This window comes from Dermacentor andersoni, chromosome 6 (assembly GCF_023375885.2).
Source record: "Dermacentor andersoni chromosome 6, qqDerAnde1_hic_scaffold, whole genome shotgun sequence".
Lineage (NCBI taxonomy): Eukaryota > Metazoa > Arthropoda > Arachnida > Ixodida > Ixodidae > Dermacentor > Dermacentor andersoni.
The window spans coordinates 65,334,306-65,349,274 of record NC_092819.1 but is presented as its reverse complement, the minus strand read 5'-3'; positions in this window follow the sequence as shown (position 1 = coordinate 65,349,274).

The following is a 14,969-nucleotide window of genomic DNA, read 5'->3' as shown; positions in this document are numbered from 1 at the left end:
ATAATGTACTAAATTAATATCACCAGGCACTTAGCGATTCCCTAACACTATAGTTCGATGTCCTTATAATAACCGCCTCATATGTGCCTTGGATATTTAGAATGTAACCGGGAAACAGTATCACCTGAAATAAAGAAAAACGAGACTAGCGTATCTAACAACCGTACGTCCGTACCTAGAATATGCGTCGTCCTTCTAGTGCCCTTCCTATCAATGGTGGAGGCTTTGGCTAGTTGGTTAATCATAGTTAAAATCCCCTGCAGCGCGAAGGACCAGAACTAAGAGGGATGACCCACACGCCACCACGCTTTGACCTCTGCGTCGAGGTTCTTCCCGCGAGTCGACAAAGATGAGAGCGAAGGGACACTGCGAAGGGCATGGGCAGAAATGAGCAGGATTTTGCTCTGTCTATGTGCATAATTAGGCAAAAAAGATAGATAGATAGATAGATAGATAGATAGATAGATAGATAGATAGATAGATAGATAGATAGATAGATAGATAGATAGATAGATAGATAGATAGATAGATAGATAGATAGATAGATAGATAGAAAATCGAAGCTATAAGAGGGCTCGGTCTATGCGGATTAAGCAGCGCGTTGACGCCACCTTTCTCGTCCCTTCGTCACCTCTGACGTAGAAGCAGTGCAAAACCGCGCTGCTCGGTTTGCGCACCACTCTCGGTGGCGGAAGGCCCGGAGTGGTGGTGCTGGCTAACACTCCCAGGGCTAATTCTCTCTCTCTCTCTCTCTCTCTCTCTATATATATATATATATATATATATATATATATATATATATATATATATATATATATATATATATATATATATATATATATATAGGTTGTGGGTTCAGTTCCCACCTGCGGCAAGTTGTTTTTTCATCCACTTTAATTTGCATTAATTTATTGTTTCTTTATTTAATTCATTAAGCACAAGTAATTTCCCCTATGTTGTCCTTGGTGTCAGTGTTTGTTGGCTTCTTAAGATATGACTAATATATATATATATATATATATATATATATATATATATATATATATATATATATATATATATATATACGTGTGTGTGTGTGTGTGTGTGGACTGGCGCGCGCTTTCTTCTTTCTGTTTCTGCGGCGTCCGTTGAAAGGTGTGGCATTATTCTTCCCCCTCGGAAGAGCATCGACCCCATGCTAAAATAAGCCCACACACTACAGGCGGAACGTAGAAGTACACGCGCAAAGAAACATACACACACAAACGCTTGCCGACGCGTAGTCACAAAACGAACGGTAGGGTCTCTGAGGCACTAAATGATCGTCTACGACAACAATAAATAAAACTAAAAGAGCAACACGGTCCAAAAACTATGGTGGTTATGGATGCGCGGTGTAGTTTTAGCCGCACAGCGTGCACAATCTCTGATAGTGTCTATCGACGTCGAATTGGTTGGCTTCCGTCAGGAAGAACTTCATAATTGACGTCACTCACTCGCCGCAGCACTTTGTAAGGTCCGAAGTAACGGCTGAGAAATCTCGGATAGGCCTTTGCAGCGGACAGGAGCCCATACTAGAACCCTATCTCCTAGCTCAGGCACGTACCCAAGGGGGGGCCCCGGGGGGGCCCGGGGGACCCGGGCCCCTCCCTCGAAATTAAGCGGCATAACCCCCCCCCCCCCCCCCCCAATCAACCCACGCCCGCACTCCTCACACACATTCCTAAAGCGCCGACAAATCAATCTACTTGGCGGTCAACATTTTACAGTCTTTTCCTGCGAAAGCAGTGTATGACTAACTTCTGTAGTTTTTTTCGGCGTCCGTTCGCAGAAAAAATCATCATGTGGGCCGATCCTGCATGGCCCATGACAGAATGGCACATACCCCTTTGGACTCGGGAACCTACAGCGCGCCAATTGGAATCTTCGGGACGGGCCCATGTATGGGGAGCTCTTAACGCCTGCTTCGCCTCCGCCGCGGGTGGGCCCGGTATTGCAATATCTTTAGAATGGCCTACGTATGGGAAGTTCTTAATGCCTGCTTCACCTGCGCCGGGGGTCGGCCCGGCATTGCACTACCTTCGGGATCGGCACACGTATGCGGGGTGCTTAAAGCCTGCTTCACTTCCGCCGCGGGTCGGCCCGATATTGCATTATCTTCAGGCCGAGCCGCAGCGGAGGTGAAACACTTTGCTTTTCGTTTGAGAGCTTTGACTGTCGTCAGCTTTCGCTGCCATTCCAATCTTCACAGAGTGGAATGGTTGTCAGTTTTTGCACTCCTTTTGGATGGCGGTAGTTATCGGCATCTCCTGGGGTGTGGAGACCAGTTTTCTGATCGATTCGGTGCCCGCGCTACTAACTCAAGATGAATTCAGGCAGGGCGTAGTTTATTGTTTTAATTATAAGATTTTATTTTGTTTATAATGCCCAACAAAATTTTTATTTGACCATCTATTCAACGATCACGCGCATCGCTGTTGCTTCCTTAGTTCAACCTTCTTTATTTACACTGATCCAGGGGCCAGGAAAGGGATTCGGTTCATAGTAAGCTGTTCTGTATGCTCGCGGAACAAGTTGTTGACGGAGAAACTGTCAGTTGCATTTTACTTCTTTTTTTGCTTCATTATTTGCTCGAGTGACGGCTCGCCGCGACGCTGACAGATCTTCGGAACCATATATCCGCGATATTGGTTAGATAAGATGGTAAATTAGATATTGAGAAACAGCGTCCATCATCAGACCCCGCAATAACCGTTAAACCCATAAGCAATATGACTGTCACCCGTTACCTCGTCTGGTTTTTCCCTAATTGTACAGCACTTTTCGTGCAAAATTGGCAACTGGAAACAAGAGTCGCAACGAGGTGAGAAATTAAGCGATCTACTAAGGGAGAAAGCCACGGCAACAGCCAAACAGGGAGGAAAAGCGAAAATTGTTCGTGAAAATATGTATGGATCAATATCTTTTTATTTAAAAATGAAGTAGAGAAAACGACACTGGAAGTTGAGAACGATCCCGTGTGTTGAATGACGCTTGTACAGTTATGAATCGAGCCGCTTGACGTATCCACTTCCATGCTGTGCTAATGGGGGTGTTTTTCTAACCTTCCGTGGTGGCCTCAGTACGTCTAGAACCCCACAGCGTCCTGCCCTCTACGTGGTTGTACGGGACTGGGGACCACGAATCGTTACGCAACTTCCCAAGTAACAGCACGAATCGGTTTTGGAACTTGGTAGAGCATGTAAACGAGGGATGCAAAAGAACTGTGATTGTTCCGCAAATATACATTTCTCTGTAATTCTTTCAGAGTTAATTCAAAAAACGCTATCTTTATTTGGCACTTTCGCTTGTTAACTTGTTCTTGGCAAGCTTCTTCCTGCGCATCTTTCATGCGCGAGTCCATTTGATGTGGTTCTTTCTTTGCCAAGTAAAGAAGAGGTGTATCTGACAGGTGTACCTGTGAGATACACGGGCTTTCAATTCTCTTTTGCGGGTTTACGCGTCTTTATGGCGAATGGTGGGCATTATTTACATTTGTACTAGTAAAAGTACCCTCCCCCTCATTTGCATAGAAGTATTACCTTGAGTTGCCCCCCCCCCCCCCCCCCCCCCCGAAACATAATCATGTGTGCGTGCCTGTCCCAGCTGGTACTCGACTTGTCGATGGCGGATGTTGTAAGGTCGTGTGTCGATGCGCTGTTGTTTCATTACGTTCGCGCAAGCCAGTTGGCGTGCTTCCTCGGCGGGCGGCACGAAGAGCTCGGCGTCTTGGTCAAGATGATCAAAGCTGTCGCATGGGAGCATTTATTCAAGCATGGTCTCGACTTCACGACCGTAAACAAAGTAGAACGGTGTGAAGCGTGCGGTTTCCTGCCTATCGGTGTTTTACGCAAACATTACGTACGGAAGTAATTCGTCCTACGTTTTGCGTTGTGCGTCTACGCACATAGACAACATGTCAGTCATGGTTTTGTTGAGCCTTTCGGTCAGGCCATTTGTCTGCTGGTAATAGGCAGTTGCCTTTCGATGCGTCGTGTAACTTAATTGGGAAACGTCTTCAATGAGTCGTGCCGTAAATGCCCTTCCTTGGTCGGTAATGACGCACGATGGGGCATAATGACGCAGTATAATGTTGTGTGCAAGAAAATGCGCGAGTGCAGTACGCGCCTGTCCTGCCGCTGTCTCTACCGTTGTCGCGATTTTCCGTGTAGTGTTTCTGTATGCACTCCTGATGACTTCTGTCCATTCTGTAGCACTATCGCACGGTGCGGTCTGCCTATGCTTCTCTCTATAAGCTGTCCGATGGGTTATGGTGGTTTTCCTAACCTATGGCGAATCCGCGTCGTGTCAACTGAGACAATAATGATGCGGTGATCACTGCCAAGGTCTTTCCCTAGGTTATTCCAGGTAACGCCTATTTCATTGTTGCTGCAAGTTAGGTCCGGTGTGGTGTCTTTTACTCCACTGTTTCCCGTTCTGGTTGGTTCACTCGATCGCGTCAGCAGGACAAACTCATGCTCCTCCGCGAGGTTGACTAGGCCCTTAGGTGTGCCTCGATCATAACCCCAACCAGAATGCGGAGCCCTAAAGTCCCCCAGGATCGGTCGTCGCTTTTCACTTTGCGCAATGCGGCCGTCACTAGCCCGTCGAACTTTGCCTTCTTGTCTCTAGGTGGGATGCAGACGTTGGCAATAACTATTTTCGATTTGCAGCGTCTACATGGCCAGGCCATGTGGACCTGGTGTTGGACACCGCAGTTAGGAACGTAGTCCACGCTCACTGTTATGTCCACCGGTGTCAGCGCTGCTTTCTGAGGATGGTCAGGGTGCGTGTGCATCTTGTGTCCTCTGAGGTTCGGTATCCTCTTGCCTGGTTCTTGTATGCATTTGATATCCGGGGGAACAGGCGTCGCATCTATAAAACTCGAAGGTGCTGCATGTTTACTTCTAAGAGTCCTGCAGTTCCACTGCCAGGCCTCGAGATTTTCGGCGACTCTCGTGTGGCGATAGCCATCTATAGTACTTTCGCTGTCGGTCAGCTCTATCTCATTAGGCCTGCGTGTAAGAGTTCCTGGGCTGGTGTTCTTTCGTCTGTTCGGTCCCTCTTTCGTGATGTGAGAAGAGGAGTCTTCGATCTGTCGTTTGAGCCTGTACATCTCCACGAAAAGAAGTTGGATTTGTCGCGCTATGTTATCCAGATTATCGTCTTTTTCTGTCACTTGTGGGTTAGCGTTCTTGGTTTCTCCTGGCATGGCTTTGTTTGTGCGGGCCTCATTCCTTTGTTTGAAATCAGCTAGCTCCCTTCAGATTTCTGCAAGACTGTCCTTTAAAATTCTGTTCTCATCTAAAATATTTTGATAGGCTGGACTCTGGATTACTGGATCGGCAGTGGGAGACACTACTTCCGCCCAGCTTACCTGTTGTGTGACGGCGGCCGCCATGAAATGTTTAGCCTGCGGATCCCTCTCCTGTTTGGGGGCTAGAGGCTTGACATTGCGTGCCCAGGATGTTGACCTAGATCTCTGACGCCTCCGTCACCTGGTACGCGATCTCGTTCTGGATCTGGATATTCTTGCTTGCCTGGGTTTCAAGGGGGTCCCCTTTTGCGTTGAGGGACCTCCGGGAAATCCCTGAGCTCCAATTCTTCGTTTTCTGTTGCAAAACACCGGGGTCGGTATTGTTGAGCAGCTATGTGCGCTCCGCTCCTCGATCGGCCTGGTGGTCGTGTTTGCTTCAGGCGTTTTTTGCAGATGCGGTCGCCAGTGAGGTGCTGCCCCCGCAGGCGGCACATCGCGGCGACCACTCGTGTCCGTCTTCGGGCTCGAGCGCCCCACAGATTCCACAGACTTCTGTGTCCAGTTGCGGGCAAACGTCCGTGCGGTGGCCGTCGCTGTGATAAGTCTTGCAAACCTGTACCGAGTTTCGATTTGAGCAGGGGTGCCATTTCCCCACCGCAACAGTAGACGAACCGCGGTAGGACCATTCCGAGGAACGTGATGGCTGCGCTCTTCAAGTCGCCTAGCATTCTCTCATGGATTATCTCGATGGCGTGGGTGCGGACTCGGAGGTTCGTCTTGATTGTCTCTCAAGGCATCTGCGGGGGAAGTTCATGAAGGACACCCCTGACGGCGCCTTCTCATGTGACAGCGTACGCACTGAACGCGTGCGTCTTGCCGTTGACTGTTAGAGCTGTGATCCTGCGTAGGAGATTAGCTGTCTCTTCCTCAGACGTTGGGACTATTGCGATTTTTGAGCACGGTTTTAGGCGCAGCATACAATGCTCACCCTTTACTTTGTTGTGGTAGGCCGCGATCACTGCTCTGCCAGCATCGGGCTGGTCAGAGTTTTCAACGGGAGTCCTTGGTGCAGGCAGAAAATAATCTTGAAGTCATCCCGCGGCAGTTGTGGTAGCTTCGTCCCACTCTGCGTCGATGAATGGGGGGTGAACTTTTCTGTTACTTCTGCGAAGGCTCGTTCCGTTTTGCCCGGGTAGGTACGCTATGGGATGAAAAAAATCAGGCGTAGTGGTGAGTACGCCTGATTTTTTCATCCCAAAGCGTACCTACCCGGGCAAATCAGGCGTAGTGGTGAGTAGAGGGAAGAAGAAGAGGTGCCGAGCAGTGCAGACGTATCCACGTCGGCTCCCGCGTTCTTAAATATCTTTGGGCGTCTTTTCACGAAGAAGCCTGGATATATATACCTCATCGGAACCGCCAAGTTTCAAGGAATCCACCGATGCCAGAGTTTTATCGGCGGGTGGACTTTTCGTCATATTCTGAGGCTCTTGCTCTACGATCACGCCGACGAGGGAGCTAGCCCTAACGGGCGCAGCCTGCTCTCGGCGCGGCGGTGCAAGCAGGCCTGCCTGTAGAGGCAGTCCCACGCTCGCGTTTTCCCATCTCTGTGCGCGACTGAAGCGACGACACGTGCGTTCATCGAAAGCGACGGAATGCCCGAAGTCGTAACTGTGGAAGGCATGGACGTAACCCAAGAAGATCTCAACGGTGCGGGGTGGATCACTGCCCTCAGCAACTGTAAAAAGCAGGAGACGAAGAGGCCGCCATTACGAGATGGCCAACGTGGTACCGTGAACAAGACGGCTGGCTACCGCACTGCCAAGGGACCGGCTAAAAGTCTGTTGTCGCAAGTAACGGCAGCTTCGCGACTTCCGAAGCTCCCGAAGGAACAGATCAAGGTTATCGTGCGCCCCAAGGGAGGCCTCGACGTATCAAAAGCCGACGTAGTACTGCTCGCTCAAGCCCTGGCCATGGAGGCTGCCCTGCCTGAACATCAAACGAAGGAAGACACCGTGTGCCCAAACAAGGTACAGAATATTTTAATCATCGCCACTCCGCACGCCTCTAATGCGAGGGCCTATGCGAGACTAAATAAAATCCATACCAAGTACGGCGCCTACGAAGTCTCGACGTACGTCGCCGCCCCCGAAGATACGTGCAAAGGCGTAATAAGGCACATCGACCCCTGTCACGATGAAGGCACGCTTAGACACATGATTGTGAATGAAAGAAATCCCACAGCACTAGAAGCCAGACGAATCAAGGACTCGCACGTAGTCGTGATTTTATTCAGAGGCATGCGCGTGCCCAACCACGTGATCTGCAGCACAGCCTTGTTGCCATGTTCTTTATACCGACGCCAAGTCGACGTTTGCCATGCTTGCGGCCACGTAGGCCACCGTGCCGACGTTTGCATCAGCAGCGAGGAAGAGAGAGGTAAATGTCGCGGTTGCGGAAAAGCAAAATCGGACAACGAAGAAGAACATCAATGCACCCCCAAGTGCGAGGCGTGCGGCGGGCTCCACGTCACCGGAGACCGAACGTGCAAAAAGCGCTATCAAATCCCATACATCGTACGATGCCGACGCCGAAGACGCCGACAAAGAGCAAGGAAGGCACAACTGGACGAAGAATCTGACGTCACCGAAGTAATTGGCGACATCTCGTCGGCTGCACCAGCTGCGCGGAGCGGTTCCATCCTAGGTACCCGATCTCTATCCGGAGGGCGCTCACGCTCGAGAAGGAGAGAACCCAAACCGAGGCAAGGCTCCTCCAGATCGAGATCCCGGTCTCGCTCCCAGTCCGTCAAGCGGACCACGTGGGCTGACAAGGTCAAGGGAGCGACACAGCCGTCTGGGAAGAAGAACGCATCAAGCAGAGAAACGACAAGTAAGGCACAGCCAGAGCATAGGATCGATCCCCGTATCCAAGCGCTCGATGCAGAAAATAGGGAACTTAGACGCGAGCTCGCAGAGCTTAAGGAATCTTTTAACAGCATGAAAGGAAAACTTATAAACCGGCATGAGGTTAACAACAGTAACCCAGGCCCGTTAGCCGGGCAGTCGAAACGCAAGGCGCCCAACCCGGAACCTTTTAGCGACACAGAGGAGGAAGAAGAGGGTGACATAACCGAGGTCAACGAGACCCCGTCCGCCGCCTCGGCTTCCACCGTCAAAAACGAGGGTAAACTGGAAAAGACCCTGAGTAGGATTATGGAAATGCTCTCCGCCATAGAGTCGAGAGTAACGCTATTAGAAAGACCTAGGGCTCAGCCCAAAAGTAGACAAACAATACCTACTGAACCGCTCCCGACCGGATCAAATACCGACGGGGGCGCCAAAGGTTTCTAAAATTTCACAGTAAACAAGATGGCTATCACAAATAACAATACCGTTAAATTTGGCAGTGGAACTGCGCTAGCTTCCAGAGGCGCAAGGCTCCGTTAGGTCAGCTCGTCAGATCGGTGACAGACAAGCCACAAGTCATTTTACTGCAGGAGACGCTCGCGGAGAAGGAGATTACTCTGTCGGGGTATCGTGCAGTAGCGTACAAAGGCGAAACGGGGAGAGGCATCGCCGCGTTAGTTAAAAAGAGCGTTTCTTTTGTGGAGTACACCGTTCCAAAATATCGTAGTGGACTAGAAGCACAGCTGATCGAGCTCGTGCCCAGTAGATCGAGCAACGCGAATGTCTTTATTCTTAACGTCTACAGTTCGCCTGCAGATAAGAACAGGGACTTTAATGCACTATTCCATTCCGCAATCAGGGCAGCCAGAGACGCACCCCTCTTAATTGCGGGGTACTTCAACGCTACGAACACGGAATGGGGATACGGGTTTAACAGCAAGAAGGGCACTAACTTAGCCGCATGTGCAGTCTATTTTAACCTCACGCTTGTTACAGATCCTAGGTTTCCCACTAGAAGGGGTAATTCGGTCAGTCGAGACACAACGCCAGACCTCACATTCTTCCGAAATATCGAGGGCACGTGGGATAATCTCCAAGAGGACTTGGGTAGTGACCACTACGTTCTCGATATCGCGGTGCGGGTCAAACCCAAACCTCCGGTCAAATACGAATACGTCGATTGGGATCTTTTCCGGAAAATTCGAGCCGAAACCGCCCCCTCAAGCGAATCCTACAAAGAACTAATTACCAATCTTAAACAGGCCGTCAAAAACGCGACCAAAGAAATTAGCACAGAACTGGAGGTCCCCAAAATGGACTCGCGGTTAGCGCATCTCCTGGAGGCTAAACACGCTCTTAGAGAGAGGTGGAAAATACAGAAATTAAATCGCCGACTGCGAGCAAAACTAACATCACTAAACAAGGAAATAGAGTGCTATTCCAAGCAACTGGCCCTGCAACAGTGGGACGAAACGTGCAACGAAACGGACGGTCGCATGAGAAGAGGTAGTAAGTGGAATTTGCTTAAAAGCCTCCTAAACGATAAACAGTCCCGAAATGCGCTAAATCTCGCCGTCGATAGGGTCATACATAAACAGGTCACCTCGGGCCTCACAAACGATGTAATTGTCGACGACCTGGCGCGAACTTACCTACCCGTCAAGGAAGGAGATTCGCAAGGCATAAGCGCGAGAGCGATGTACACGGGGCTACACAGGCCAGAATTAGACGAACCTTTCACGATTTCAGAAATCAGAGACGTACTCTTCAACCTAAATGGAAGATCGGCCCCGGAGCCAGACGGGGTCACCAACAAGCTCCTCCGGAACCTGGACGACAAGGCCATCGAAATCCTAACGGCAGAGATAAACGAGGTGTGGAGCTCGGGGCAGGTCCCGTCGGAATGGCGCACCGCAAAGGTGGTGCTCATCCCCAAACCGGGGAAACCTCCGCACATAAATAACCTGCGTCCCATCTCTCTAACATCGTGCATTAGCAAAGTGGCAGAACATGCAGTGCACAATCGAATCGTCGAACACGTAGAAAACCACGAACTATTTAGGCATAATCTAATAGGTTTTAGAAAGGGACTCTCCACACAGGACGCAATGCTCCTCCTGAAAAGATCTATATTCGATAACGAGACGCGGGACGTACGAGGTATCATTGCACTCGACCTCGCTAAGGCCTTTGATAGGGTGGCTCATGAACACATCTTGACCGAAATTTCCAATCTCAACCTAGGGCGGAAATTCTTTAATTTCACTCTCTCGTTTCTATCGGAAAGGAAAGCGTTCCTTCGACTGGGCACGATCTCGGGCGGTCCTTACGAACTGGGCAACTGCGGAACCCCTCAGGGCTCGGTCCTATCCCCGCTGATATTTAATATCGCCATGCATAAACTGTCCGAAAGGCTGGCCGCACTCCCAAAAATAGGACACGCAATCTATGCAGACGATATTACAATCTGGTCCCCGGGGGGATCTCTGGCCGATCTAGAGCAATCTCTCCAGGCGACCATAGATGTAACGGAAGAATTTCTTACAAGCACGGGTCTCAAGCTGTCTCCGACCAAATCCGAACTCCTCCTCTACAGACAGTCGAGGCAGGGCGTTAGGAACCTCGAGCCTCTGGAAACGCTGCCAGTCAAAATTACAACACGAGAAGGGCACCCCATTCCGAGGGTGAACTCCATCAAAACTTTAGGACTTCTAATCAACGCCAAAGGCTGTAATGCAGAAGCTCTAAACAAGCTGGGTGCGCAGGCGAAAAACATATTAAGACTCATAACTAGAATCGCAAACAAAAGGGGGGGACTCAAGGAGGACAACCTACTCAGGGTCTTCCAAGCTTTCTTCATCAGTCACATTACTTACACGGCACCGTACCTAAAATGGAGCAAAATTGAAAAGAACAAACTCGACACGCTCATCAGGTCCGGCATCAAAAGAATACTCGGTATCCCACATTCCGCTAGCACAGTAAAACTACTTCAACTCGGAATTCACAATACCACAGACGAATTAATTGAAGCGCAGTTTATTGCACAGATCTCCAGGCTTTCGTCAACTAAGCCGGGAATCAAAATTCTCGATGAAGCTGGTCAACTCCCTATACAGGCACCGCTCGACAGACACCCCCTGTCTAAATTAGCCCGTGAAGGTATAAAGGTTGAGCCCGTGCCGAGGAACATCCACCCAATATATAACGAAGGTCGCAGAAGAGCGCGGGCTAGAGCCATCCTTCGACGAATCGATCCTTACGGGGCAGACGCATTTTTCGTCGACGCCGCCAAATATGGCAGCGAAGACAGGTTTGCAATCACGGTCGTTGACGCGCGTGGGACACTTATCAGCGCCGCATCAATTTACGCTAAACACGCGAATGAGGCGGAGGAAACCGCGATAGCCTTGGCTCATCAAGCCGCAAGAGGCCCGGCGACCATTTTCTCCGACTCGCGCACGGCGGTTAGGGCTTTCTCGTCCGCTCTAGTTTGTAAACACGCAGCCGACATCGTCAACAGATCCTTTCGTATTACTACGCGAGAACACATTGGAGGTCATACATTAGCGTGGTTCCCGGCGCACGTGAACGATGTAACTAACCAAGCGGGTTGCAACCCTAACGAGCGGGCAAACTGCCTGGCGCGTGAATTCACGAACCGCGCCCGAGATAACGGTCCGGCTCTCCCGCAGGATTGCCCCCTTCAAAGATAATCTTACGACCTTTCATGAAATTACATCACATTACAGACAAAGCAGGAGAAAATTCCCTCCCCCCAGCCCGAAACTGAACAGGGCTCAGGCTGTTACTTTCAGACTTTTACAGACGAGATCCTACCTCACCCCTAGAGCGCTGAGTTGGATAGACCCGAACTTCTCGCAATCGTGCTCCAAATGCGGTCACGCGTGCTGCTCCTTCGACCACATGCTCTGGCTGTGCCCGTACAACGCGGGCTCCGACTTTCATAACAAGTCCAAGTGGGACGCCTTGCTGAAGAGCTCGGATTTCACAAACCAACTACAGGCCGTCCAGAGGGCCCGCGACGTCGCGGAGAGTCACCACCTCCCTGTCCCGTCGTGGGCGGAGCCAACAACTTGATCGGCCTTCGGTCCCCCCAATCGAGTTCCTCAGGACACTCTAATAAAGTTCTTGTCACTGTAGTGGTGAGTAATACATCGAGGATATTAGAAGTAGCAGGCGTAATTCGAGTGGCCTGCATGACAAGCTGAGACAAGTTGAAAATAATTGCACAAATTCAAAAATCTGTCACCTTCACTGGAAAAAGGACGACAAAAGGAATGCACATTAGACCATACTACATTAGGGAAATTAAAGTCACCTAGTAAAATGAACGGGCTATTCGGACACTTCACTGTAATCATATCATAGGAACGACATCATGAAGTTCGTCAGCAAAGGTCGCTGAACAGGAGGGAGGACGATAACAAACGCCCAAAATATCAATTTCTTAGAGCACGTTTGTATTTCAACCAAGACACGTTCTAAATAGTTAGTAAGACGATAAGAAAAGACAAAACAGCATCAGAGACTGCTATAAGCAGGCCTCCGCCCCACCTATAGCACCCCTGTCACACCGGTATGTGTTATAGTTTTTTTTTTTTTTTTACAGTCGAACTATTCGCTACTATCAATCTTCGCAGATAACCAGGTTTCGGTAAGACTGCTTATGTCGGCGTCAGAAGGATTGATAGGAGAGCAAAGATCATCGCGTTTTTGAAGTATGCTGCGGGTATTTGTGAATAAAAGCGAAAGTTTGTTACTGACGGGCAACTTTGATCCAATGCCCATCGCGCTGTGCTATTCAGTGGCGGATGGCGCGGAAGCATGAAAAGATTCGACCGATGGCGCGAAGGCATTAGAAATTTCACGCACACACCTATCAGAGGGATTGTAGCTGTAGCACTCTTTATTTACGTACGGTTTGTTGAAGCGAAGCTTGAAAGTTAAGGGTTGCGTTTGGCAAATTCGACCAGTTTCTTCCTAGCAAAACGAGTAGCGGGCGGGTAGTCATAGCTAACGGTAATATTTACTTCTTTCAGCTTAGAGTTATTGAGGAGTATTTGCTGTTTGAGCTTTAAAGAAGCGGATCTGGCAATAATTGATCTGCACTTATTCGAAGTATACCCTCCGAGCCTGTGCGCTCTCTCGATCAGTAGTTCAGAGCGCGACAATTTCAAGTAGGATGAAAGCACATTCACCAGCTTTAGCTACGACTGAGCCTAGGACTCTCATTGGGTGTCGGATAGGCCGTAGAATAGGAGGTTGTCTCGCCGCTGCACGTCTTAAAGCTCACCTTGCTTAGAGCGCAGTTGAACGTTTCCCGCTTAATTTGATCAATCGACTGACGAAGACACTGTACCTCCTCCTCAAATTCCTCAAGCGCGACCGTTTTGCGTTCAATCTAGTTTAACTTTTTGTCTGTAGATGTTAGATTTTTCTGAAAATTCGCCTGTGTTTCTTGTAAGGTCGTCAGCAGGCTTCATTAAATCCGTGTGGTGCTTTTCCGTTTTCTTTTTGTTTGCGTGTTTACTGTTTGTAACATCGCGAACATCTCATCAAATTGCTTAGACTGGGAATCAAGCACAGGGTCCGACACTTGGTTTTAGGTTCTCGTACTAGGTCCAGGGTTGAACTGAACAACCCCGGACAGCATAAGCAGGTGGGCCGCAACGTCAAAGCACTTAAGGAACCCGCAAAACAAAACTCCCGGGCGTGGTAGCAGCAACAGACACACATTATTCGATTTCTTAGCGTACATAGATGTAACATGACTAACCTGGACCAAGAAGCAGAGTGGATTAGTAAGCCGCACTACTGTGCTGTTCACACGCCCACTAAGGGTGCCGGGGTTCCAACAGCTCTTCATATAGACAGCAGCAGACGACGTTGTCGTCGATACGAATCCTTGGTATGGTCTGCTCAGCATTGCTATATTAGTATACAATATTTTGCTATAGTATTTCAGTAGTATTGCTCAATAGCTATAATAAGTTCTACGTGGTGTTTCTGCTATATTGGTTAAATAAAGGCACAAACACATAACTTCGTTTTGCTTCGTCTTCTTTTTGTATATTTCGTATTCTTATTATTTTTATTTCTCTTATTCTTTCTATATTTCAGTTTTATTTATTTATTTATTTATTTATACTGCAGGCCAATGCTTTGCCTAAGCATTTTATTTTTACTTTATGCATATGCACTGACGTTTCGACACACGTCGTCATAGACTAGCGTTTGGGCAACAGCGTTCATCGCTCCGGCGCAGTTTTTGTCAACAGCATGCCTTGGTTGTTTGATTCGTCTTTCTTTATTTCTTTTCATTTATTTATTTTACCTTTTCATTTGCGTTTATTTTTATATTTTTCATTCTTGCTTTGCTAATTTTTTTTTTTTTTTTACTTTACACATATACACTGACGTTTCTCCACGTGGGTCCCACGTGTGACAAGGGTAGTTCAAGAGAGCGGTACACGTCCCCGAGCCCACAGGGGTATGTGCTATTGAGCTTGGACCCTTTATGCATATACACCACGCTCAGCCCACATGACGATTTGTTCAGATAATAGCCATACACAGCTTCGCTGTATATGAAACAAGAAAAATAAGACACAAGTAGTCCTTATAGCACTCGGTGGCATCGATGAGCTGCGTGATCTGCATAGACCCTCCTAAGTTCTATTTTTCTCTTTCTCCCTCTTTGACGGTGGGGATGGAGGTGGGTCGTAGCAATAGGCGGGTTTAACCTGGCGATCAAGGCCGGC